The sequence below is a fragment of the Protopterus annectens genome, chromosome 1.part1 (genome assembly GCF_019279795.1).
Source record: "Protopterus annectens isolate FY-2018-M chromosome 1.part1, PAN1.0, whole genome shotgun sequence".
NCBI classification, from domain to species: domain Eukaryota; kingdom Metazoa; phylum Chordata; order Ceratodontiformes; family Protopteridae; genus Protopterus; species Protopterus annectens.
The window spans coordinates 791,105,092-791,132,221 of NC_056726.1; the positions used below are offsets into that span (position 1 = coordinate 791,105,092).

Genomic DNA, 27,130 nt, shown 5'->3' on the forward strand with positions numbered 1-27,130 from the left:
AAGGCAAGCAAAAACGTCCCAATTAATGAGTGAATAGAAGACTACGCTGGTATAGCTATGAATGCAGGCACTAAATATAAAAAGTCAGAAATGGAAATCACAGTCAAAACTGTGTATAATACATGAAAAGCAATTTTTTGATGTTTCTCTCATAGATGTCATAGTCACTTAATTTTACGCCCTTTTAGATGTGGTTTCAGAGACACTGTGTCATTAAGGCCCATGCCTTTATGAGCAGAAAGTCTAAGTATCCATTTGACTTCTGCTTGTTCTGTGAGGTTCACTGAATCACCCAGTCTTTCAGATTCTTGTTGAGTATGTAGAACCTGAAAGAGAAACTATGATCTATCCCTTTAGTTAGCGTGTGTTTGGCTAATACACTGTAGTCTTCTTTCCTGTTGTAACAGTAACAATGATCTCTAATACGTTCTCTCAATGATCTGTTTGTCTTGCCAACATAGAAACAATGACATGAGAGACAGTGAGCCACATAAACAACATTCCTGGTATGGCATGAGCTGTTGTTCCTGAGTTCCCATAATATACCCGTTTCAGGGTGTTTAAAAAATTGTGATTCGTCTATGAGGTGGCATTGTTGGCATTTGCCACATTTTTTAGTGCCCTCAAAATTAGAGGCATGAGAAGGCATTCTCCTGTTTTCTGTTCTATAACAAAGTGATCTCTTGAGGTTGACCTTGTTGCTATATATAAACAATGGATGAGTTCCAATGATCTCAGTAATATTTTTGTCAGCCATCAATATGTTCCAATGCATTGCTATGGCATGTTCTGCAGTGGAGATGTTATTAGAATAGGGAAGAATGATGGCTTGTCTGGAAGGTTTACTGTTTGTGTTGCTCTTGCACCTTTGCGAACTGCTTTCAGAGAAATAAGGTTTTGCTCTCGTTTGCCTGTAGTTATTCATATTGGAGTAAACCCTAGAAATATTGTGTTTACTGTAGCCCCTGTTAATGAGGCCAGTCTCAAGTTGTTTTAATTCTTTGTGAAAGGATGTGTCTTCACATGAGAGCCTTGATAGCCTCATAGCCTGACCCTTGATAATATTACCAAAAATGGTAGGGTTATGCATGCTCGTTCTGTGTAAGAATGCTGGGGTGTAGCAAGGTTTGCGGTATACCTTGGTAGACAGTCTACCTTCCTTTTTGTATATTGTAGTATCTAAGTAGTCGACACTGTTCAATGAGTAGTTCAATGTGAACTTCAGAAAACATTCCTCATTGTTGATGTTTCCTACAAGTGTTGTGAGTTCTTCCTGTGAACCTTTCCATAGAAAAAACAGGTCATCTACAAACCTTCGATAAAATGTTATGTTGGGCTGGTTAAATATATGGGTGAGTTCCCATGTGACCATCAATAAGTTCACATAGCTGTTTGCACAGCTTGTGCCCATTGCTACACCTTTTTTCTGTCTGTAATATTTACCATCATAGAGAAAGACACTGTTTTCTAATATGAGTTCCAAAAGTAAGCATACAATGCCACCTCATAGACGAATCACGCTAACTAAAGGGATAGATCATACGTTTCTCTTTCAGGTTCTACATACTCAACAAGAATCTGAAAGACTGGGTGATACAGTGAACCTCACAGAATAAGCAGAAGTCAAATGGATACTTAGACTTTCTGCTCATAAAGGCATGGGCCTTAATGACACAGTGTCTCTGAAACCACATCTAAAAGGGCGTAAAATTAAGTGACTATGACATCTATGAGAGAAACATCAAAAAATTGCTTTTCATGTATTATACACAGTTTTGACTGTGATTTCCATTTCTGACTTTTTATATTTAGTGCCTGCATTCATAGCTATACCAGTGTAGTCTTCTATTCACTCATTAATTGGGACGTTTTTGCTTGTCTTCGATAAAATAAAATACACAGTTACTTTGAACATATTATATACAATTACACTCCTCATTTACACAATGACTTTCTTGGTGCAGTTATACAGTCACACATCTCCAGCACATAAGGTTTGAAAGTATTTTGTGTATTCACTTTTACATACTGCCCTATTTGGAGCTTTTACATGGTTGAACATTTGTTTGCTCCTATAATAAGGCTTGAAAATATTTTTTTGTGTATACTTGTATATTTAAGTCATAAATTTGCTATTATGTGTTGTTTTAAAGTGTTTTTAGTATTTTTAGTCGTATTATAATATTAATGTAGGCACATTGATTTTATCCTTGTGTATAACTTTAAATTTTCTATGACAATGAGTTTGACTTAATCAGCTGACTGCCAGATCGATCACATGACTCTTAGAAGTTATATAAGCTGTTTTTAAACTCATTTGGTTTTAGTCTGATGAAGCGGATGGTAGATCCGCGAAAGCGCTTACTAATTTAATAAACTCCACAAACTGATTTATTTGCCTTTCTACTGGTTTTGACCTCCTTTGGTTCCACATTTCATGAATCTTGTGCTTGTGAACTTTGGACTGATTTCATGACCACGCCAACTTTGTTTGTTGTTGGATTAGCTGTTGAATGATACTTTATGCTGCTGCTGTTTCCTTTGGACTACTTACAGGACCACGCCTATCATGCTTGTTGATGGACTAGATTTCTAAAGACACACAACTTTGCCGTTGTGCCTCCTTCAGCAGAAGTTTTCTGTGAGTATTTTTCAACTTTGAATTTTGGTAGTTCCACGTGGAAGGGCATTATTTTTCTAATTTTTTACTTTTTGGGCACTACTATTTCTGTTTTTTATAGTACAAGAATAGTAGATCCACGTATGACATGCTGTTTACACCCTGTATTCTTTTTGTGAGGAACCTCTGTGGATGCTCTAGTTGTTAGAAACATCTGGTCATACACATACTGGAGAGTGCATTGTACTCAGTGATTAGTCTAATAAGTGCAGTGGAACAGTGACATCCTTGGACCTAGATGCTATAACTTTGATTTTGAGTTGAACAATACTGAATGATTTTTCTCACCACCAGAGATGCATGATGATAAAAGACCATGTTACTTGTCTACTTGCATACCCAAATCCCTGTCAACTGGGTCTACTCTTAGTGGTGTATTATCAATGTGACAATTTCCAGCAGTGGTCGTCTTCCAAAAGATAGTATTATGCATTTCTTTGAATTTACGTTTCAGACCCTGTCTCTGGCACCAGTTGTTCATCTGTGTCATATCTTCTTGAAGGGTATTTGTGTCTGTGGGGTATTTGATGGCTGTACCTTGTTTGTAGCCATCTGAAAACTTGGTCAATCAGTGACCCTTGATGTTGGTCTTGACATCAGAAAAGTAGATGACAAAAATGAGAGACCTCAGCATGGAGCCCTGAGGGACTCTACTAGTGATTGGCCCTTTGTAGAGGTAGCCTAACCTATCCTAACTTTTTAGGTCCTATCTGTGAACCTGTTAGCTATCCATCAATGGATTTATGTCTAATTTAGTGAGTTTATCCCCAATGCCCAAGTAAGGGATTGTGTCAGAGTTTTTGGCCAGCAGGGTTGTCAGTAGAAACATTTTCAAATAGCATAGAGACTTCTTTGAAACATATTCATTTGAATTGGAAGAGAGGCTGAATGGTGCTGGGTTGGGCAATGCATGATCTGTGGGAGTTGTGGGGTTTATTGATGGGAGATTGCTAATTTCTTTAAGGAAATCCTCTGGAAAATGTTTTGTTGTACCACATTAAATGGTGTTTGTAGAAAGGTATCATGAGGAGGTTTTCTATCTGTAAATAGGTTAATCTTTTTCCAAAAGTGTTTGGAGTAATGTAAGATGGTAGTTTGTTTCTTTTTTGGAGATTTATTTTGTGCCTTCTGGTAGACATCTTGGCTAATTTATGCAAGACTATAAAGGAGGTGCAGTTGTCAGTTGCAGGGTCTGTTTCCATTTTTGCTGTGTTTCATTCCTTAGAGTTAAAAGATGTTTGAATTGAGTGGATAGCCATTCAGTTTTGGTGAGCTTTTAAAACCTATGGATAAGTGGGAATAATTTGTTTCAGGTTAAAAAATTGTTTAGGCTTACAGCTGTTATGTTATGACCATATAAGGTGAGTATATGATTCCAGTTGTGAACTGTGAGAAAGTTTCTCTGTTTTTCAATTGTAGCCCTTCTCTGGTTTCTGAAGGCTTTTATATTGGTGGCAGTTTTATAGGATGATTGACAACTGTAAAAGTGATGGGGCAGTGATCGCTAGTGACGGTGGCCGAATGCCTATGTTGAAGATGGAGTTTGGTATGTTTGCAATAATCAGGTCTAGTGTGTAATGTCTGGAGGACAAAAGGTTAGGTCTTGGTTCTTTTATAAGTTGAAGTTGACCTAAGTCTGTCAGGAAGTTACTTATGTTGATGAAAGAGGGTAAGATAATTAAGATTGAAGTAACCTAGATTTATTATGTTATTATTTTTGGGACAATTATTAAAGATGTTAGTGATGAGTGATTTGACTATTTAGGGAAGCAGGAGGTGGCATATAGGCTGCAGTGATCAGTAGATGTTTGCCTATGTGAGTTGGAAATTTTAGGAGAATCCAGTTAGGTACGGAGTCTGAGGAAGAGTTTGCTTGGGCAATGAATTTTGGGTTTAGGTTGCTTCTGTAGATAATTAGAGAGCCTCCACCTCCACCAAATAAATAAATAAATAAGAAATGCATATTAATGAGTCACTTAGTCAAAACAATCAATAACCAACCATACATCTAAGTTTTCTACTGTACCAACATATCTCAGTATAGCAATAACCGAAGATGTAGGTGTGGCATATTGAAGATTTACCCATGGTTGGTGTGGTTTAAGGACGAAGCCCAAGTGATTAAACAAAGCCAACTGTGAGTAAATCTTCAATATACCACACCACTGAGTCAGTTATTGCTATTATACAATGACATTATTTAAGAAAAAAAATTACTTACTTTTCTTAAATAATGTGTTTGTATAATAGCACCGTGGTGCTCTTCTGCTTTTTCCTTGGTATCCTGGGGCATTTCTGATGTACTGAGTATGCATATGGGACTTGCATTTCCACACTTTTGCAGTACAGCAGTGCTGTGTCAAGGAAGCAACAGAGAAAAGAATATATCCATTGCATTTTTTTAATTAAAAAAAAAAAGAAAGAAACGAGGAGAAATGGGACAGAGAAAATAAAAGGATAATCAGGTATGTTTCTTTAATTTTGCATAACGTACATGATGACCCTTTTATTTTTCTCTGTGCCATCTCTCTCACTCTTATGGGTCTTCTGTTTTGTGAGTTTATTTAAAAAAAAAGAAAAAAATGAAAGAAAAGTAAATTTTTTATTGCATATATTAATGGAAGAAAGTCCAGGCGACCGGACCTTTTTTCAAAGGTATATGCTTGGATTTACAACAGGCATGCTGGTTGGGCTGACCAATCAGTGTGCTACTGTTTGAATACTAATGACCAGTCATTGTATAATATATTTTTTCCCATCAAGAACACAAATTTCATGTACAGAATAGTCTCATCTGAATTCTCATTTAAGACTTAAGCTTGCTTCTCCTATCCTTAAACCTAAACTCGTATTCAGGGCCTTATTATTCTTCACCTTAAAAACCCTTTAATCTTAAAGGAATTTGACTGGTAGAAACATCTGAATAGACTGCATATATATTATCTGAGTTTGGTTCACAACATATTATGCACTAGTATAATTTATTCACTGCCCAAAGGTATGAAATGGTTTGCATCTAGCCAAGAACTGAAATCGTCTTCATTAGATTTCTCAAGAAAAACAAAGATTTGTAGCAAGTTTCGCAACTGGCTTCTTGATAGCAGCATTACCAAACAAATTAATTTGACAGGTAATTAGAAAGTATTACATGATACACTCACTTCTCAGAATATCTAGGGTAGTGCTTACCACATCATATAATAAGCCTTATACTGAAACCTTGCCTTCCTTCAGCTATTATTACTTTGAATAAAAATTAAGTTCCTATAAACCTAACTATACCAAATCTATATTATCAATATTTATAGCCTTCCTTCACTGCTCCTGTATCTCCTCCCAGCTTGTGCACTGTGTTCTTTCCAGTCTCAGACAACTCTGTTCCTCCACCCCCACAGCCTTTAACATTACACTATTTTATAGACTACTTGTAAATTAAATTTCTGTCCATCCACTAACTTCTCACACATTTGATGTCTCCTTTTCCTTTATAATTTAATTGCATCCCATCTTATTACTATCTCCAATATTCTTGTTTATCTTTAAAATCAGTGCGTGTGTGTGTGTGTGTGTGTGTATGTGTGTGTATATATTTATATATATATATATATATATATATATATATATATATATATATATATATATATATATATATATATATATATATATATATATATATATATATACTATGTGCTGTATATATACATAATATATCCCTTTTAGAACACTGAATGTTTATAACAGTGACACCAGCCACTAGAAACAGCAGGATGTCAAACTGCCATAACGGTGATTGTACAGTGGAAGTAAGCGATTGTGTGAGAAGACAGTACATCTGCGTTTGGACTTTATATATATATATATATATATATATATATATATATATATATATATATATAGTATCAGGGGTATGGAGGATACAGTGTCCACAAGGGGCGATGGGGGTGTTGACCTCAAAACAAGTAAACTTGATCTTCCATTCTTCATAGTCACAGCAGTTCAATATGCTGCCATTACAAGCTTCTGGGGTCTATGTTCTGAAAGCTGATGTTCTGAACATTCAATGTTATAATGTAGACCCTTACATGTCCCCATATGTGTAGATATATACAAATATACATATACACACCCACAAACACACACTCATGCACAAACACAGATATATAGATGTAGTTCATAATACTGAAAACTCAAAATATTGAAACATTTTTAATGTGTGGGGCAAGCCTTCCTGCACACCATAACCCCTATTAGTTATATATACCAACTCCAGGGTTGCATAATAGTGGGACAATTGCAAATTACCCTTTTCAGTGATATATAAAAATGTGTGTGTGTATATGTGTGTGCATGTGTATGTTATCAGATGTTTCTGTCATGCAGTACAGTGTACAGAACAATATACTGCCTACTGTTTTCTGTCATATAATGCTGCATGTTGTTATACAAAGCCTGTATATTGTGAATAAATCTACTGTAAATATCAGGTTACAAGCCTTACTGATTGCAGCTCACAAATTACATATTCATGTTTATTGCTATTCATATGTTATTAATTTGATTGTGTAAAGGATGCCCTGGCTGCAAATGCAAATGGACTTGATCCAATGGACAACATAATTAACAAAGTCTACATACTTAGATTCATTTATTTTATTACCAAATTAATTTACTTTACAGTCACAGGGCAACCACCGCCTAAACTAGCATCAGTAGGAAGTAAATAATCCTAGATGGGGTATCAGTGTAACCCACACATCCACTTACCCACACACACACACACACACACACACACACACACACACACACACACACACACACACACACACACACACACACACACACACACACACACACACACACACACGCACATATATGTACATAACTAAATATATATTTTATATATATATATATATATATATATATATGTATGTATGTATTTATATATATATATATATATATATATATATATAGATATATGACTTACAACTACGTTCTGTATCTATCCATCTATATATAAATATGATGTCTATATCATTACGTTGAAAACACTAAACAGCGAATCCCTATTCATCAAACTTAATAAATTGAAAGCTACATTCGGCAAACAATCACTTCCGCAAATTTTTTTCCCAGGGAAACTAACTGGTTGGCCATCATCTGGAATTTGACCTTTTCCCCACTGTAGTACAATCTTGGAGTTGGGATATTTAGTTGCGGGGTGTAGTGGAGTGCAGCCCCTCACTTTGGTGGCTTTTAAATTACGTGGTTCTTGTGGCTTTCACTAGGTTGGTCCACCAGTTAGTTTCCCTCAGAAAAAATTTGTGAAAGTGATCATTAGCTGAATGTAGCTTTTGATTTATTAATTTCAATGAATAGGGATTCGCTGTTTAGTGTTTTCGATGTAATGTTATAGACCCATAAATATGTATATAGCTATATGTATCAGTTGTCAGAGATGTCTGTAATGTAGTGCAATATACAGAACAGTAAAAGTGTTCAATTTAAAATACCCTTGTCAAAGTAATCTTATCCACCCTCATCTAGTGTAACTGAACAAAATCCTACTCTGAAACAGATTTCTGTACTATGAACCCTCACTCAATGCTGTATTTTCCATCCGTTGCTTTTTACTTGTATATAATCTATTGTAGCTAGTTCATTCCAATTTTTTGTATATATCCCAGTCATAACACTCGCGTACATTTTTTATGAATGTATTCTAATTTGCTATTTTAAATTTAGGAAGGTTGTAAGTATCATGTTGCTGGAGCTTTTCATCCTAAGCCTCCACTGCCCAGTTGGACTTTTCTTGTCAACAAAAGCAAAAAAAAAGTAAATAAATATTAATCCCTGAGTTTGTCAAATCAATCAGTAATATGTCCTACCATGCACTCAAGATGAGTCCTTGGTCAGCATATGTCGGTATCTCTTTTTCCATTAAGAATACAAATTTCATGTACAGAAGTGTTGCATCTGAGTTCTCATTTAAAACGTAAACCAGCTTTTCCCATGCTTACACCTAAACTCGTATTCAGACTATTATTATTCGTGTCCTTACAAAGCCTTAATCTTAAACTAAAAATACAATAGGATGACTCATTAATAATCACTCCACCAAAATTCATCATTACTATAGCCTCCAGAAATTTGGGTGGTGAAAACTAATGAACAGACTGCAACTGTATAAACTCAGTTTGACTCGCAAAATGCTATGCACTAGTAGAATCCCTTCAATGCCTAAAGGTCTGAAGTGGTATATTTCTAGCCAAGAAACAAAATCGTCTTCCTTATGTTTCTCAAGAAAAACAAAGTTTGCAGATAGTTTCGCAAACGCCTTTCTTGATAACTACATAGTTTTACTCTGAATTCATTTTTCATGTAATTAGAAAACACCCTCTTCTCCTCTTTGTTAAGGACATTGTACAATAATATCTAGGCCGGTGACTTGCCACATCCGTTGATATGTCTTACACTGAACCCTTCCCTTTCTTTAACTATTATTATTTTGAATTAAAATTATGTTCCTATAAACCTAGCTTTCCTAAATCTATATTATCAATATTTATAGGCTTCCTTCACTGCTCCTGCATATCCTCCCTGCTTGTGCACTCTATTCATCCCAGTCTCACACAACTCTCTCCCTCCATTACCTCAACCTTTAACATTAAACTATTTCATAGACCTTTCATAAACTATGTCTATCTGCTAACTTCACACACATTTGATATCTCCTTTTTTCCTTTACATTTAATTGCATTGCTTTTTTATCACTATCTCCAACATTCTTGTTTGACTTTAAAATCTCTCATTGTAATTATATCTTTCTATATCTAAATCTAATTCTATTTATTTTATTTGTATATATAGACATATATGTGTATGTGTGTGTATGTGTGTGTGTGTATGTACCTATATATATATATATGCATACACACACATAAATGTCTCTGTGTACATATAAAATATATATGATTTACAACTGTATACTGTATATATGCATGCAAATATCGAAATCTATATCTATCTTTCTTCCTATAGATAAAGTTGTCAGACATTTGTGTCATGTAATGCAATGTATAGAACAGTATACTGTGGGTATATCTACTGTAAATATCAGATTGCAAGGATTACTGACTGCAGCTCACAAATTATATATTAATATTAGTAAGCTTATGTAAAGGATAATTTTACCCTGGGTGAGAAGTGAAAATTGACTTGATCCATGGGCAGTCCAATTAACTAAAGCTACATACATTGATTGAGTCATTCTGTTATTGCAAACTTGAATCCACTTTACAGTCACAGGCAACCACAGGTATACCAATATACCAATACACAGTACAGGAAAGAAAGTAATCTATTGCAGAACATACCCCCACCCACATGCACTCATGGATACACAGATGTAGAGATCAACATCCACACACATGCAACATATGTTTTGCTTGTTTGCTGGTGCAGGTAGAATTTTGTTTGTTTCATTGTTCTCTTTTTGCATTGTCTAGTGGAGTAGTGGAGTAGTGATGTATGGATGGTTATGGACAGGTGATACATTGGTTTGGTTGGTTGTTGAGGTTTGGTGGGAAACCCTTCACAGGTCAAGTTAATGTGATGGTCCCTATTATATGACTGAAGACGCATTCTTTCGAATGCATCTTGTTCGAACTTGAAAGCACGAAACAGCAAAATACCGAAATGGCATATAAGCAGATTCTTTCCCCTGGAAAAGAAATCGCTTGGCTGCCTTCATTATTTTGCTGTTTTCGTCACTGTAGTGCGATCTTGGAGTTGGTATATTTAAGTAGGGGTGTGTGTGCGTGTGTGTGTGTGTGTGTGTGTGTGTGTGTGTGTGTGTGTGTGTGTGTGTGTGTGTGTGTGTATGTGTGTGGGGCACAGCCCTCCATGTCGAGGGGTGTGGGGGGGTGAAGCATCCCACTTTATGTAATGTTTTAAAGTTTTGGAGTGTTTGGGATTGTAAGCTTTCGCTTACATGGGGTCGATAAATCAGCGTTCGCTTTTTTAAGTGTTCGCTGATTTAATATAGACTCATGTGATGGGCACCATTAAGATGACTGACTACGTCTTATTATGACCAGCATTCTTGATCTGAAACATACATAATGTGAATTTGCTCACACAGGGTGCTTGCGTTAAGAGAGACTCTATCATAGGAGTACATTTAACATCTGGAGAATAAGTTTGTGCATATTGTCACTAGATTGGTGAATATTGGGAAGACTGAGCAGGGATTGCTTGTTGTCACCTCCGTTAGGGATTGGATGGTAGTTTGCGAGGATTAAACAATGAATAGAAACATTTGTTGCTCTATGACCAGAGTTTTTTGTTAGTTTTTTTCAGTGTTTTTTGATCGTCTGCCTTCATATGAATAGCACCTTGGGGCTATCAGCATATTAATTGGCTCCCTTGTTGAGGTATTTTCTAGCAAAGTAGCCCTTTCTGTTTAAGTCAATCAAACAGGCGCTGATGTTGTTATTATTGTATAGGTCTTCTATGACCAGTGCGCCTGATTCATTGTAATACAAATAATATATAATGTGAACTTGTTTATGTCAAATTTTCTCCTTTTTGTGTACTTTCATTGAGAGAGGGTCCACTTCGCAGGGATGAAGGTAACGTTTCGGAAATAAGATCATGTTAAGTGTTACCGAATTGGTCAGTTATGGGAAGGCTAAAGTAGTGATTGGTTGAGGTCACCTCTTTCAAGTGGACATAGATAGGGTACTTATGAGGTACAAGGAATGAATATACATGTTTGTTATCATACGTTAAATTATACGTACCCCCACTGGGTTGGTTCAATTCTGTGTTTTCTGTCCGAATAGTTGCTTTCATACAATGTAGTCAATTGCGAGGTGGTAGTGAGGTGTAGCTTATATTAAACTGCTACTAATGAATATTCAGTCATTATTTAGTTAATTTAGATTGTGAAGTTGTAATGTAGTTTTTGCCAATACGCTGGCAGTATTGGTGATCAGGAGTGAATCGCAATTGGTTTATGAAATTATGCTTATGTTTCAAATTTTAATATGGAGACTTTTAATATAAATGCAGTTAATTGTTAAATCATATAATTTCTACAAGGAACGATTATTCTGTTGGTTATGTGCTTTAGACTTTGGTCACCTGAGTTCAGAATTTCTGTAATCTTGATTGGTTTCTGGGCAAGTATGTACCAGTTGATTGGTGAGATCCTAGGCAATGAGCTTCAGATGTCGCATGTATGCATTCATTCACAATATAGGCCTCTGCACAATGTTGTGAACCTGGTCTAAAGAAGATGCACTAATATGAACTGCTGGCATTGTGGTTCTCAGTGTGAGTTTAGTAACGTTTTTAATTTTCTACAATGTGAAATTATTTTGCTGATTATTTAATTTCTTTTAACCTTGGTCAGAAGACTGCATAATGTTTTGTACTGTGCTAGATTGGTTTGATTTGAGCCAATGAATTTCTGACATTGTAATGATGTGCGCAATCATGATACGGGCTTTCTTCAGGCAATGATAGACCAGTTGATTTTCTGGTTGTATATAATTGATTAGGCTTACATTTGATTGGGTAGATGATATGGTAGGAGTATTAAATATTCACAGTTAATTCTTTGATTGATATATGAATATCATTGGATGTTTTTAATTGTTTAAAGTATTCAAAACTGTGTTTTTGATTATAGGTTAGGTTAATAGGTAGATACTAGGCTATCTGCCCTAGGGCATTTATAAGCCTAGCCAGAGTGTATTTGGCTTCCGCCTCCCTATTAGATTAGCCTACTGTGCCTCTGTAAAGTAGGTCACAGAAGGTACCCTTTTAAGATTAGTTTACTGTGCCTCTGTCTAGCAGGGACACAGAAGAGATTCCAGGGGTGAATTTGCGATTTCCCATCCACGCATCCAGATTTCACTTGGAGAGGGGCTATGTCTAACATGAATTGGAATTCTATTCCAGAGTGAGGGGAGCCTCTGGGAAATTAATCTGTCCCTCCAGCATGTCCTATTTATTTTTGTGCTTAGGTTTAGGTCCCTGGAGTGTGTAGCTCTAAGGGACTTGGATTTTTTGAGGTGGAGCATATCCATTAATTCTGGGTTTGACATGGCTTTGTACGTCAGGCATAGATTGCCTCTGAGTAGGCGGTAAGCAACTGAGTAGAGCTGGAGTTTCTTTAGTCGAGTTGCATAGGGCATCTGTTTGTAGCCCATGATCCTCTTGGTGAGGTACTTTTGGGGTCTCTCCAGTTGCTGCAGGTGTCGGGTAAGGTACATCCCAAAAGGGGCATTGCATTCAATTATGGGCCTGATGAGTGACGAGTAGAGGGGCACAATGACCTCTCTTGATCTAGATGCGAACCCTTTCGTAATAAGGTGGGCTATATAGAAGGTCTTTCTAACCACTTTGGCAATGTGATTATCAAAGGAGAGATTACTATCTACGTTGGTCCCCAAACCTCTAATTACTTACTCCGTACTTAATGGATTACCACCTATGTGGTAATTTGTGGCCACCTTGTTTTTCCCAAAGGGGATGACTATGCACTTTTTAGCATTTAGCATGAGGCCGGGGCTCTGGCACCAAGCATCCATCTCTGTGAGACCCTTTTGGAGGATGTTTGTGTCAGCTGGAGATTCGATTATGGCCTCCAGTTTGCAGTCATCTGCGAACTTTGTCAGCCATAATCCTCCCCGTGTTAGCCTGAACCTCAGAGAAGTATATACCAAACAAGAGAGGTCCCAGAACTGAGCCTTGTGGGACGCCACTTGTAACTGGTTTGGATTCGGACATGGCACCTGTGATTCTGACCATGTGGGTTCTATCTCTGAGCCAGTTTGCAACCCATCGTGTGATATAGGGGTTGATATTTAAGCTGGTAAGCTTATTTATGATGCCTGATGTTCGTTAAATGGTCTGAAGAAGCAACAGTATGTTGCAAAAGTGCTTACCGTCTTTTAACTGTTTGTTATTTTAATAAAAATTATCCATTTCTTCATAACAGTGGTGGTGGATGTTATTTGAGCTTATATTTATTTTACACCACTGGGCTGCGATTGGATTGTTTCTCCTTTTTGTTTTTTGCTGGAAATCACAGATATATATGTACATAGAGACAAAAGGAAATACCGTACAACACAAGTAAAACTGCATAAACTCTTTGGTAAAATGTTACACCATGTAGCTTAATATCTAAATCATTGCAAATATTATAATTAGACAAGACCTTCTACAGTTTAAAGATTTACAGAAATCATGTGGAAAGATAATCAATTATATATTCTGCCAGGTGTGTGTGTGTGTGTGTGTGTGTGTGTGTGTGTGTGTGTGTGTGTGTGTGTGTGTGTGTGTGTGTGTGTGTGTGTGTGTGTGTGTGTGTGTGTGTGTGTGTGTGTGTGTGTGTATATATATATATATATATATACATATATATATATATATATATATATATATATATATATATATATATATATATATATATATATATATATATATATATATATATATATATATATGTATGTATGTATGGATCTAGGACATTTCACCGAAAGCACATTTCACCGAAAGTCAAATTAGTGTGCACTTTTCACCGAAAGCTCAATTCACCGAAAACACAATTCACAGAAACACATTTCACCGAAAGTTTTATATGGCCTTGTCCCCACTGTAGTGTGACCCTGGAGTTAGTATATATAGTAGGGGGTGTGGGGAGCGTAGTCCCCCACATATTTTAAATGTTTTGAACTATATACATGCATACTTGCAATTGCAATATATTACTCTTAACCAAACATGATATACACTTAAAATATGTGGGGGGCTATGCCCCCCACACCCCCCGATGTGGGGGGCGGTGCCTCCCACATCCCCCTACTATATATATATATATATATATATATATATATATATATATATATATATATACCAACTCCAGGGTGGCACTACAGTGGGGACAAGGCCATATACAACTTTCAGTGAATTGTGTTTTCGGTGAATTGAGCTTCCGGTGATTTGTGTTCGGTCATTTGACTTTCGGTGAAATGCCCTAGATCTATATATATATATATATATATATATATATATATATATATATATATATATAGCCTTAAGCTTAATGCCAAAAAATGCATCATCATTCCCTTTGTGAAAACTCAGTTCCCACTAATTACCACATTGATAGTAGCCCACTGAACACTGAAGGAGTTATAAGAGATCTGGGGACAAAGGTTGACAGCAACCTCTCTTTCGACCACCACATTGCCACTGTGGTCAGAAAGTCCTTCTATGTGGCACATGTCATTACCAAGGGGTTTGCATCCTGGAAGAAAGAGGTCATCATGTCTTTCTACTCTTCCCTCATTAGACCAGTCATTGAGTATAATGTCCCAGTTGGCATGTACCTTACTAAACACCTGCAACAGCTGATAAAGGCTACAAAAGTACGTCATGAAGAGGATCCTAGGCCTTAAACACATGTCCTACATGGACAGACTAAAAAAACTCCAAATTTTCTCTGTCTCATATTGTCTATTAAGATGCAATCTCTGTTTGACTTACAAAGCCATGTCTGACCCAGCCCTGTTAGAAATGTTACACCTAAATAAATCCCATCTCCGATCCACATGCTCCAGGGACCTCAACCTCATTACCACAATCAACAGAACATGCTGGATGGAAAGGTTCATAACCCAGAGATTGCCCATGCTCTGGAATAGACTTCCCATACATGTCAAGCAGAGCACCTCACTGGCCCATTTCAAGAGAAATCTTGATGAGTGGATGGAAAATAGAAAGTTCACCCCAGGGATCACTCCAGTGGCTCTACTTGACAGAGGCACCAGGAACTAATGGCGGCATGATGCCAGGGCACGTCTATGGGCTAGGCTTGTAAAAGCTTCAGGGCCGTTAGCCTACTACACACCTATGAACCTAAATATATATATATATATATATATATATATATATATATATATATATATATATATGGATCCATATCAGATCCACGACAGAACACTTACCCGATGACCAAATCACCAAGACCACATCGCCGACACAACACATCTCTGACAATGGTAAGTATAACTACTGTGGAATGGAATATATTCCCGTTTATGCAATAAAATAAAAAAACAAAAAGAAACATGCCCCCCAAACCCCCCTTACTTAAATATACCAACTCCGAGACTGCACCACATTGCGGAAACAGGAATACATCCAGTTCAGCACTACTTATACTTACCATTGTCGGAGATCTTCTTTGTCGGTGATGTGGTCTCAGTGATTTGGTCATCAGGTAAGTGTTCTTTCGTGGAACAGATATATGTATGTATATATATATATATATATATATATATATATATATATAAAATATATATTTATATATATATATATATATATATATGTATATCACCAGTAAAGATTTATTCATTTATTTTATTTTACATTTGTTTACTGGGATAGTCTGACTGGACACAGGCCCATTTACAGTAGATGCCCGAGGAGAAATGTTCCACAATTAGATTAACATCAACATGGTAATACAAACAATAATGTAACAGTGATAACTGAGGTAAGTACAGACATAAAAAGTCTCATACAATCCAGTCTAAACAGTAAACAAAACATCAGCAGTAAATGAGTAAATTTACAAATATAGAAAGTCTCATACATCAAGCTTTAACACTGGATTAGTGAGATAGGTAAAAAATTAAAAAGTCATATGATTAGACATGACATATTATACAATTTCAGGTTGACAGTAAGATACCCAACTGTAGCATTTATACAGTAAAGATAGCAGGAAGAAGGTGTAAAGTGTGCTGAGATTGTGAGTTTCATGTGATGCTTGGACATAGCCATGTATTCATAAGATGTGATTTGAGATAATTTTTGAAATGTGTGTTATTGGGGGCAGAGGTCAGAGAAGAGGGGAGGTTATTCCAGGATGTAGCTATGGCATAAGAAAAAAGAGCTTTCCCTGAGTTGTTGTTAGCTTTAGAGATGCAAAGGAGGAATTTCTCAGTAGATCAGAGAGGATGATTAGTTCTGCATGGAAAAAATAACTGGCTTAGCGCTGGGTTTTTTTCTGGATGTCTAACAATATTAAAGGCAATGACCAGCTGGTGGTAATTGAGTAGCTGGGGAAGTTCTAACCATCGTAGTTCTCTTAGAGATCGACAGTGATGGGTTCTGAAGGTGGAGTTGTTAGCAAACTTGGCAATTTTATTGTAATATGGTTCAAGTCTGGTGACTTCATAAGGGTATATAACTAGTAGGCAAAAAAGGAGCTAAGATTTAGCTCTGGGTAGAAGGGCTACTAAAATTTATCACTGAGTCATGTCAAAATATTCTTGTTATTAAAATATTTAAGGAAGTTATTGTGCAGACTGACTGTGTAAGTCAGCTTACCAAAAGACTGCAGTGGTTAAATTAATAAGACAAAACAGTGAGGATGTGGAAATTGACAGAGAAAGATGTGCAGTTATGATTATACTTAGAAGGTGAATCTCAATATTAAAGAGTGATAGTCAGAGACAGACAAGATTCTAAAGGTTAAAAATAAAATTACAGAAGGAGAGAAAAGCAGACTATCAAGACCCTTGGTGTAAGAAAATTTAGACCCTTGGTGTTGACATTTAGGGGTTGTATTAAATGACTGGGGATAAGACTGCACCTGCATCTATAAGTGACCAGGCCATGGCCTCTACTTCATATTAGACTATTCATAAAAATAATGGTGATTTGGCTGACCTTGAGATACTCAATGTAAATTTTAAGACAGCTTTGTGAGAAGACAGTAATCTAAGTACAGGTAGAAAGAACACAGACAGAGTAAATGGATAACCAAAGGAACAGAACATTCCAACTACATCCACTACTCTGAACTAAGAAATGACCTGATCTACAGGCCAATCAAAGACAGAGAACACATACTGAGCCAGTTGTTAGTACCAAGTCTTTTTATAAGACTTGTAATAAAAACTAAAACACAGACACATTTTATAGGTTCATAGGTTCATAGGTAGGTGCTAGGCTATTGGCCCTAAGGCCTATATAAGCCTAGCCAAAAAAGTACCCTGGCTTTCGCCACTTAAGAAAATTATTTTCCTGTGCCCCTGTCAAGCAAAGCCACAGAAGTGATCCCTGGGGTGAATTTCCTATTTCCCATCCAATCATCAAGATTTTTCTTGAAGAGTGCTAATGAGGAACTCTGTTTGACATAGATAGGTAGTTTGTTCCAGAATATGGGAAGTCTGTGGGACAGGAACCTATCCCTCTAGCATGTTCTGTTTATTGTGGTGACAAGGTTTAGGTCCCTAGAACATGTAGTCAGGTAGCCAGGAACAGAAAAAAACAGCTAGACTTAGCTGAACCTGAAATTTATCCAAATGGATCAGAGCTTTACTCTGATCAACACATAAAAAAAAAGTTTTTTTGCAGCCTGCCCAGAACGTCAAGGACATCACCCAACCCAGGATATAAGAACCCACTGATACCCTTTCCCATTGTGGATGACCAATTTGAATGAATAGCAGTAATGTTCTGACTGAAAGTAGTACACTGAAGAATACAACAATGTTGCCAGGTGGCTACACTGGGGCCTGTGTGAGCAACTGGAATACACTGGAAACGTGTACCACAAAGGATTACTGAAAATGAAGAGGTATGCTCACCTGGGATCATCCACCATCAACAATTATGAAACCAGAAGCAATTAAACATTATATTGTAGTAAAAGAAAAGGACAAAACTAACAAGACAGTTACAATATTAAGACTTGCAAGCAAAAGCCAGAGCAATGTGAAACAAAGGCACTCAAATATTTCCAGAGGTAGTAGAAACAACTGGGTTAATAAAAAGAATGTCTGAGCATACCTAAAGAATGCTACCAACAGAGGCTGCCCCACACATGCGCACACACACTCACACACACACACACACACACACACACACACACACACACACACACACACACACACACACACACTGCACACAGACTTGCACACACAACACACACAAACACACACACACACACACACACACACACACACACACACACACACACACACACACACACACACATGCACACAGATGTGCGCACGTGCACACATATACACACACGCACGTGCGCGCACGCACACACACACAAACACACGCACACAGATGTGTACACATGCACGCACACACACACACACACACACACACACACACACACACACACACACACACACACACACAGACACACACACACACACACACACACACACACACACACACACACACACACACACACACACACACACACACACACATATATAGATGAGAACTAAGGACAAGGAAAGCAAAAGGCTAAAGGACCATGACTGATAGAAGCAGCACTACAAAGAACAGCGTCTGAAGGGCCTGGGCATATGAATGCACACAGCTGCTATGGATAGTGAATGCCAGGAGAAAAAGCATTTCCATGTCTAGCAGGGACCCTGTGGTGTATGTGCCCAGATAGTTGGGCTCAAAATGTGGTGTGTACCCATTCAAAGGGGTAGGAGGAAACTCTACATAAATGATTACTTGTACTGTCTAGAATAGGCAATCAAAAACAGAAATTAATGGATTGTCTAAGGAAAATGGACAAGATATATAGCAGAACAACTATCAGCTGCAGAAAGTGGAAATTCTGATCAGGGCATCCAACCACCAGCATATACCAGATGCAATGGAAGCTGCAGTGGCAAAATTAAAGACAAAGTACTGAGCAACATGCACAGACACAGCCAAATTCTACAAATGTGACAGAAAAGACTAACAAGGATGGGTCAGAGCTTATGCCATACTACTCTGCAGCAGGCCAGAGGACTAAGGTGGCACAGCTACGGCTGCTGGCTACACTACCTGAGCTTACTGTGGAGATGCACTCCTTGTCCACAGAATATCTAATAATGTTATGGTAGGTGAAGGAGGACAATGAGCCCACCATCCTCATCAGTATGTAAAGATATTTTGCCAGACTCTTGTTTTTTCTACTGCTTACAGCCTAACAGGCAACAATGAGTCAATGTTCACTCATCTGACTTTATATGTCATAGGCATCAGTGCATGGTTCTGGAAATTTTATACTACCCTTCCTCTGTTTACTTTGCAAAGCTGCATCTTTTCCATAGAAGAGCTCTATCACATAGCCCTGTCAGCTTAGTTTAAAGTTCTGGCCATCATTTAATGAGGTAAGCACATAATAATACATTTCTGAAGTCCTGCAGGATAGCATTTTTATTTGGTCAATCACATCCAGTCATAAACATCTCAAAGTTTGGATCACTGAGCTTTATAAATACTTATGGCACCTCATTCATTATTTCAGCCATGTAGACAGTGACTATGAAGCTAATGTTGAGTGGAGTACACTTAAATGAGTTATGTTTCAGGATACTGGTTTCTTCTCAGCCACTGTGGAACAAACATGCAACAAACAGGTGAGTTCCTGGAGTCTCCATTTCTACACAGTTTAGAAATACACAGCTTGTACAAGGGGATGCTTATTTAAAGTTTGTATTTTATGTTCAGTGAAATAGTTCATGGAAATAAATATTGATTTTTACATTATCACTCAGCTGACATACACACACTTCTTACTCTATGCTGCGATATGTACAAGTTCATACCTGTTGCCTCACATTAGTGACAGATTTGCAGGATGTAAATCACAAAAGTGAAAAATGGGGAATTTAAAAGCCCTGATCTTTTTGAAGGACCTGCTTTGCACACTGGTTGTGTGATCTGATGTTGTCTTGGTAAAGTTGGGGTGGGGTGGTGAAGCACCCACAGGGTTTGCATGGGGCTTTTGGTGTTTCAGCTTTTAAACACCATGTTCTCACATCCTCCTGGGATGTATTGACATTTGAATCTGTACCGTTTAATTCTGGACATATTCCCTATTTGTATACTAACTCTGAAAAGCTAGAAATTGGTTGACTGAAGACTGGAAATTATGTTTTAAGTGGACATGTTACACATGACTTAACTATCTAGATATGACACTGCATTTCATCCCTTTTAGTTCATAGTGATCTCCGAATATGACAAGATTATCCTATAAATCGCAGATCTCAGGCACTTTAAGCATGTTTGCATATAAAATGGCAACACTTAAGAAAAATTCAGTAATTAGCAGGTGCCCAGGAAGAAATTGCTATGTATTGCACATTTATTCTTTACAAGTTTTGTACAGAGACTGGATTCACTTCAGAAGACTGAAAGCCCAAAATCTTGAATTTCAAAAGACTGAGACCAAAATCTTGAAAGTTCAAAAGACTGAAAACTCAAAATACTGAATCTCAGAATACTGAAAACACACAGGATACCACCACTTACTATATTCCAGCAGAAATAGATGCAGAAACAAATACAAGACAAACCATATTACTTTTCTCCAAGTATAAGCAGGGGGGCACACCTCCGGCACCCCTCATGTGGGGGTCTGCACCCCGCACACCCCCTGCTACGTAAATATATCAATTCCGAGATTGCACTTCACTACACTAACATGAGTTATGTTGTAGTATAGCAAGTTAGAAGGGAACATGACTAAGGTTACAACAGGCAGTCACGAAACACGTAATGGTATGTCTGCCATTGTGATCTCAGAGTTGATATATTTAAATAGCAGGGGGTGTGGGGGGTACAGGGGGGCTTGCCCCCCTGCTTATACTTGGAGTAATGGTAAACAATTTATCTTTTATTTGTTTCTGTGTGTAGTTGTGCTAGACTATAGTAAGTGTTGGTATCTATAAACAGTATTAACGACTGAATTTGGTGAGATACATGATTCACTAATAAGAGATAGATTCATGTGTAATATATAAAATGGTGAAACAGAGGGCATGCTGTTGAAATAACAGTCCAAATCTTGTCAAAGGCTGTGGATAAATTCAGTGCTAGAAAATTACTAGCGCATCGATAAAACAAAATGAACTGATGCAAACAATATGTTTAAGATCAAATGTGCATCAAACTGACAGCTTCTGTGGAATTGTTTAATAACCAAATCTACTATAAACCAGAATTAAAATGATGTAATCCCTCTGGCCTCCATCTTGGATATTTATATGACTATTTCTTCATATCCATTACTGTTACGTCTTGATATTATTTCCCATGTTGCCTTATTGAGTCGCTGTCTATCTTATGCACATTCTTTTCCTCAGTTAATTTGTTTAATTGAGTGCACTTCCTCAACCCATATCCACAGCATTTGATGATATCAGTTTGTTTTCTCTCAATACCAGCCTCTGGCTAGTTATCTAAAGCTAAGAAGGGAGGGGTGGGATAGGGGATCGTAAAATCAAAGAGGAGGAGAATTTAAGATTGTTCAGGGGGAGATCAACTGTATGCTTATTACACATATAAAAGAAAAATGGAGAGGTGCTTTCTCAGTATCAAATTAGGTTAATTGGGGCAGGGAGACAAAACAAGGTGGTTTTTATAATTTTTTTCTTAGTGAAAGTGCAAATGATAACTGTGCATTCTCCCTTCAAAATTGGTATACATTTGGGATTTTGTTTGGTCTTTTTCCATAATCTCGCAGAACTGTGCTCTGCTGCCTAATCACACATACACTTAGGTTTGCTATCATGTACAATCATTGGCTGTTCTTGTTGTCTGTTTAATGTGATCTTGTCACAGAGACAATGAGTTAAGGACAACATTTTAAAAATACAAAATATTCATTTTTTGCGGCTTCCACTAAAACTGTTTGAAACTTCTCAATGAAACTTACCTAACCATTTCAGAATCAATACTACAGTACTAGGCATGATTCGCAATCACTTTCATTGCATGTTTTGTGATAACTTTACTAATTTTACTCTTATAGGCCAAAGCATTGAAGTCACGTCATTTTAACTACATGTAGACTGTCACATGACTACCTTGTAGATGGACAGTCATCCCATTCATATAAAATGTGCTGCTACTTTGTATTCATCAGTAGCGGTAGCGTTGTTGCCTCACAGCAAGAGGTTCTCCCATTCGATTCTCGGCTGGAGTGTGGGGAGTGCCTTCTGTGTGGAGTCTGCATGTCCTCCCCGCAGTTAGGTGGGCGTTCGAAAGACATGCGTAAATGGGCGTGCCTTAGTTGAAGGTTGAATGTCGAGCTGGCACCTCGGCGTTTGTCAAAATCTACTGCCAATCATTACTGGACAGAGTTCTGCTGTGGCGACCCCTAACAGGGGAAAAGCCGAAAGACAACAACAAGTAATCTCCATTAGCTCTTTCATGCCTACAGCTCGATTCTTGCATTCATTTGACTTGTGCCTACAGTGTGTAATTTAATGGTAGCAGCATTCCTAACACACCCATAGCCCCTATGACCCTTCCTACAAAAATGCAAATAGAACTGTTTAAATTTGTTTGTATTTAAGCACCACATTTGCATGGGTTTGCGCTCAGTTTGGTGGAGCTGCTTGGAGTCTGGCTTTCTTAGCCAGAGATCTGAATTGCATCTAAGAAAATCCAAGGCATCCATTGAAATCTTCAAAAATAAGTAGAATTTAAGCCTGTTTTTTGTACTTGAGTACTGTATTTTCTGAACTATTCTTTCATTTTATACTGCTTTTTGCTGCTGTGACTGATTGATTCTGTACTTGTATATTTTGCTTCATCCACCTTAAATAACATAGGCTAGATTCAGACTCGCTCACTCTAGACTGTTTGGTATCACTTGAACACTAAAACCAGCCATCTAACACTAAGAGGCACCCCCTGCACCTTTGTGGCAGAAGTGTGTAGCTCAGGACCCATCTGAGTTGCAGATAGCTGGAATAAAGGCACTGTGAGGGGCTTTTCTATAGTAGATTGTGCTAGAACAGTTTAAATTCATTTGCATTTACTGACCATGTTTGCATGTAGCTGCACACTGCACAATGGGGAATAGTAGTGCACTGCATAGACACAAATGCTTAGAATCATATTTTTCCCTGAGCCCCACAAAGTGAAACCCTGTCAGGCTTCCCTGCTGCTCTTTGGGCAAATCATTTGCACACTGCTGCACTGCAGGCATCACAGCTAAGCACTATCAAGCGTCTTCCCACTTTCTTCACTCATCCTATATAGTTTTAAGTACCATTGCTAATCCCAGAGCAATAGCTGATCTTTTGCCCTCACCAAACCAGGACTTACCTGCTGCTATGGATAGTCAGTTTCCTGATATTTCTTCAGCCACCCTGATTGACATGGGCATCCTGAGGCAATGCAACAATTGCCTCATATATACTGACAACCACCTGCTCGTAAAGCAAAAAATATAGTATATGAGAGATGCCAGTATACCATGAAACTTGAATCAGTTCTCTCAAGTAACAATAAACAAGACATCAAAAAGTTTTTTAGCTTACGCACCTCTCCTCTTACACAAGAGAAAGTCAAGACACATAAACCCATATACACGGAAATATTTTCCAAGAGCTTACCAAAAGACCAGAGACCTCCCAAACACAGACAACCCTCATATACTGGTACATGAACAGAATCCACTAGTACACATAGCAACACATACAAAAGTGTCTCACCAATCAAGCCCCTAAGGCAAAACAGTTCAAAACCAAATTTCTTAGTCATAGCCGACTCAATAGTAAGACACACAGATGTCCCCCTCACCAGGCTAGACAAGGAGAAAGTCTGGATCAGCTGCCTGTTGGGTGCCAGGATCCACCAAGACACACACACACTCAAGTCACTCAGCAGCAATTACCATTATGACTCTGTTGTAGTACATGTTGGAGTGACTGACTTGAGACATATCTCCCTGGAGTATATGAAGAGAGACATGATAGAGCTCTCAGATTATGAGTGCCAGGCAGGTATGTCCCTAGCCCTAAGCAGCTTTCTACCTGCACCTAGGATGATGCCACAGTACAAACAAAACATTACTGATTTTAACAATTGGCTCAGCTTCTGGTGTCACTCCAAGGGGATCCAGTATCTGTCTGCCTGGGAAGACATGGTTGACAGACCTCGAAGCTTCACCAGAGACGGCCTTCACCTGTCTCCTCAAGGCTTTAGGATATTTGCAAAGATGCTTGCCTTCTCCATACAGCTTTTTTAGGGTATGTCACAAAACTTCTGATGTAGAAAAATACTCTAGAGACAAACTCATTGAAATACTGCTTAATGCTAGGAGCCTAAACAGTAAACTGCACTCCCTGGAAGTACTCCTCACCTTGGAAGATGCTGACGTCTGTGCACTCACTAAGACTTGGTTCAAGGCTTTTGAGAGTACCCTGGCCATGCAGGGCTACAATGTCTTCCACAAGTTCAGACCCCAAAACTAGCATGAAAGAACCAAAGGTGGAGGTGTATCTATTTTCATTAAATTCAAATAAACCTATAGGCAAAACCCCCTACCACATCAGCTGCAGGTCCACCTCCATGAACCAGGAGAAACACACCACCTACCTGGACTTGCTTGAATAGCTCAATATACAACCACACACCTTGGTCATGGGAGACTTCAACTACCCATCCATTGATTAGGTGAGTTACACAAGCACAAACATGACTGCACTGAGTTTCCTGGACTTTGTTAACTCAAATGAACTGGAACAGTTTGTCTATACTTCTACAAGAGGCTCAAACGTCCTAGACCTAGCACTTACCAACATGGGGGAGCTACTGTATTACCCCAGTGTGCTGCCCTCCCTAGTTATGTCAAACCATAAATATGTCTTGTTTCATAGGTTTCATAGGTTGGTACTAAGCTATTGGCCCTAGGGCCTATACAAGCCGAGCCATAACAATTCCCTGGCTATTTCTTCCCACACTATTTACTTCCCTGGACCCCTGTCTAGCAGGGTGACTGACGTGCTTCCCGGGGTGAATTTCCTTTCTCCTATCCAGTCATCAAGGTTCCTTTTCGAGCGGGCCAAAGAGGCGCTCTGCTTGACCTGTATGGGCAGTCTATTGCAGAGTTTGGGGAGTCTCTGGGTCAGGAACCTATCCCTCCAGCATGTTTTGTTTATTGTGGTGACAAGGTTTAGATCCCTGGAGTAAAGCTAAGACCTGACTCCCCCACAGGAGCAAAAAAAAAAAATTAAAAATTTCTACAAAGCAAACTATTGCCTCCTAAGCAATGGTATAAAAGGTTTCAAAGCTCCTATGTGGAGAAGTACACAAACTTCCTATATAGCAAGCAAATATATTGACTCGGCAGTACCTGACAGGACTAAAACCAGGTCCTCCACTTAAGCAAATGTATTGACTCGGCAGTGCCTGACAGGACTAAAACCAGGTCCTCTACTTAAGCAAATGTATTGACTCGGCAGTGCCTGACAGGACTAAAACCAGGTCCTCCACTTAAGCAAATGTATTGACTCGGCAGTGCCTGACAGGACTAAAACCAGGTCCTCCACTTAAGCAAATGTATTGACTCGGCAGTACCTGACAGGACTAAAACCAGGTCCTCCACTTAAGCAAATGTATTGACTCGGCAGTGCCTGACAGGACTAAAACCAGGTCCTCCACTTAAGCAAATGTATTGACTCGGCAGTGCCTGACAGGACTAAAACCAGGTCCTCCACTTAAGCAAATGTATTGACTCGGCAGTGCCTGACAGGACTAAAACCAGGTCCTCCACTTAAGCAAATGTATTGACTCGGCAGTGCCTGACAGGACTAAAACTGGGTCCTCTTGCAAAAACAAGCCACCCTGGTGGACTGTAAATATAAATAAGTGATATAACAAAAGGAAGAAACTGATATCCAAGAACAAGAAGGAATGTACTCAGCAAAGGAAGACTATCCTACACAGCCTAAACAAGTAAATCAGAAACCTTGTAAAGTCCTCTAAAGCAAGTTATTAGACTAGACTGGCATCCCTAGCTAAAGACAATCATAAGGCATGGTTTAGCTACATAAAAAACCTCAAAGGGAATGTCCGGCTGTGTACTGAACCTATAGTGGATGGCACCACTCACATGGAACCTGAAGAAATTGCCAACCTGCTGGCTGACAGATTTGATGACCATTTCATTCCTATATCCCCACCAACTATACCCCATACCATTCCTGACACCTGTCATCCACCATTTATTTCCAAAGAACAGGTCTTTCAAGTGCTCTCCAAGGCTAAAAATATGGCCTCTATGAGACCAGATAACATCCCAAGCTACATACTAAACAATATAAATTCAGACTAGCATAACCACTTAGCTGTCTCTTTAAGCACAGCCTGAGCACTGGGTTTTTGTTAGGGGAGTGGAGAATAGCAACAATAATCCCCTTGCACAAAGGGGGTCCATCAACTGAACCTGGGAACTATAGACCCATTAGCCTGACTAGCCTTATCTGCAAGGCCATGGAAAGAATCATCATGGACCTTATCAATTAGGACATAAGCAACCGTCAAACTCTTGACCCAACCCAGTTTGGTTTAATCAAGGGTAGATCTTGCTTATTAAAC

At 38.3% G+C, this 27,130-nt stretch overlaps 1 protein-coding gene across 3 annotated transcripts in view; it reads right to left on the reverse strand.

Moving 5' to 3' along the window:
- Positions 1-27,130, reverse strand: part of LOC122807165 (urea transporter 2-like) — a 235,351-nt gene that overhangs the window by 135,950 nt on the left and 72,271 nt on the right. The window contains exon 1 of one of the 3 annotated variants that reach the window (XM_044078215.1): positions 23,855-23,959. The exons of the other annotated variants lie outside the window; for them this stretch is intronic. The gene's annotated coding sequence lies outside the window, so the exon portion shown is untranslated. Of the gene's footprint in view, positions 1-23,854; positions 23,960-27,130 lie in introns of those variants that run through there. 3 annotated transcript variants of the gene reach the window in all.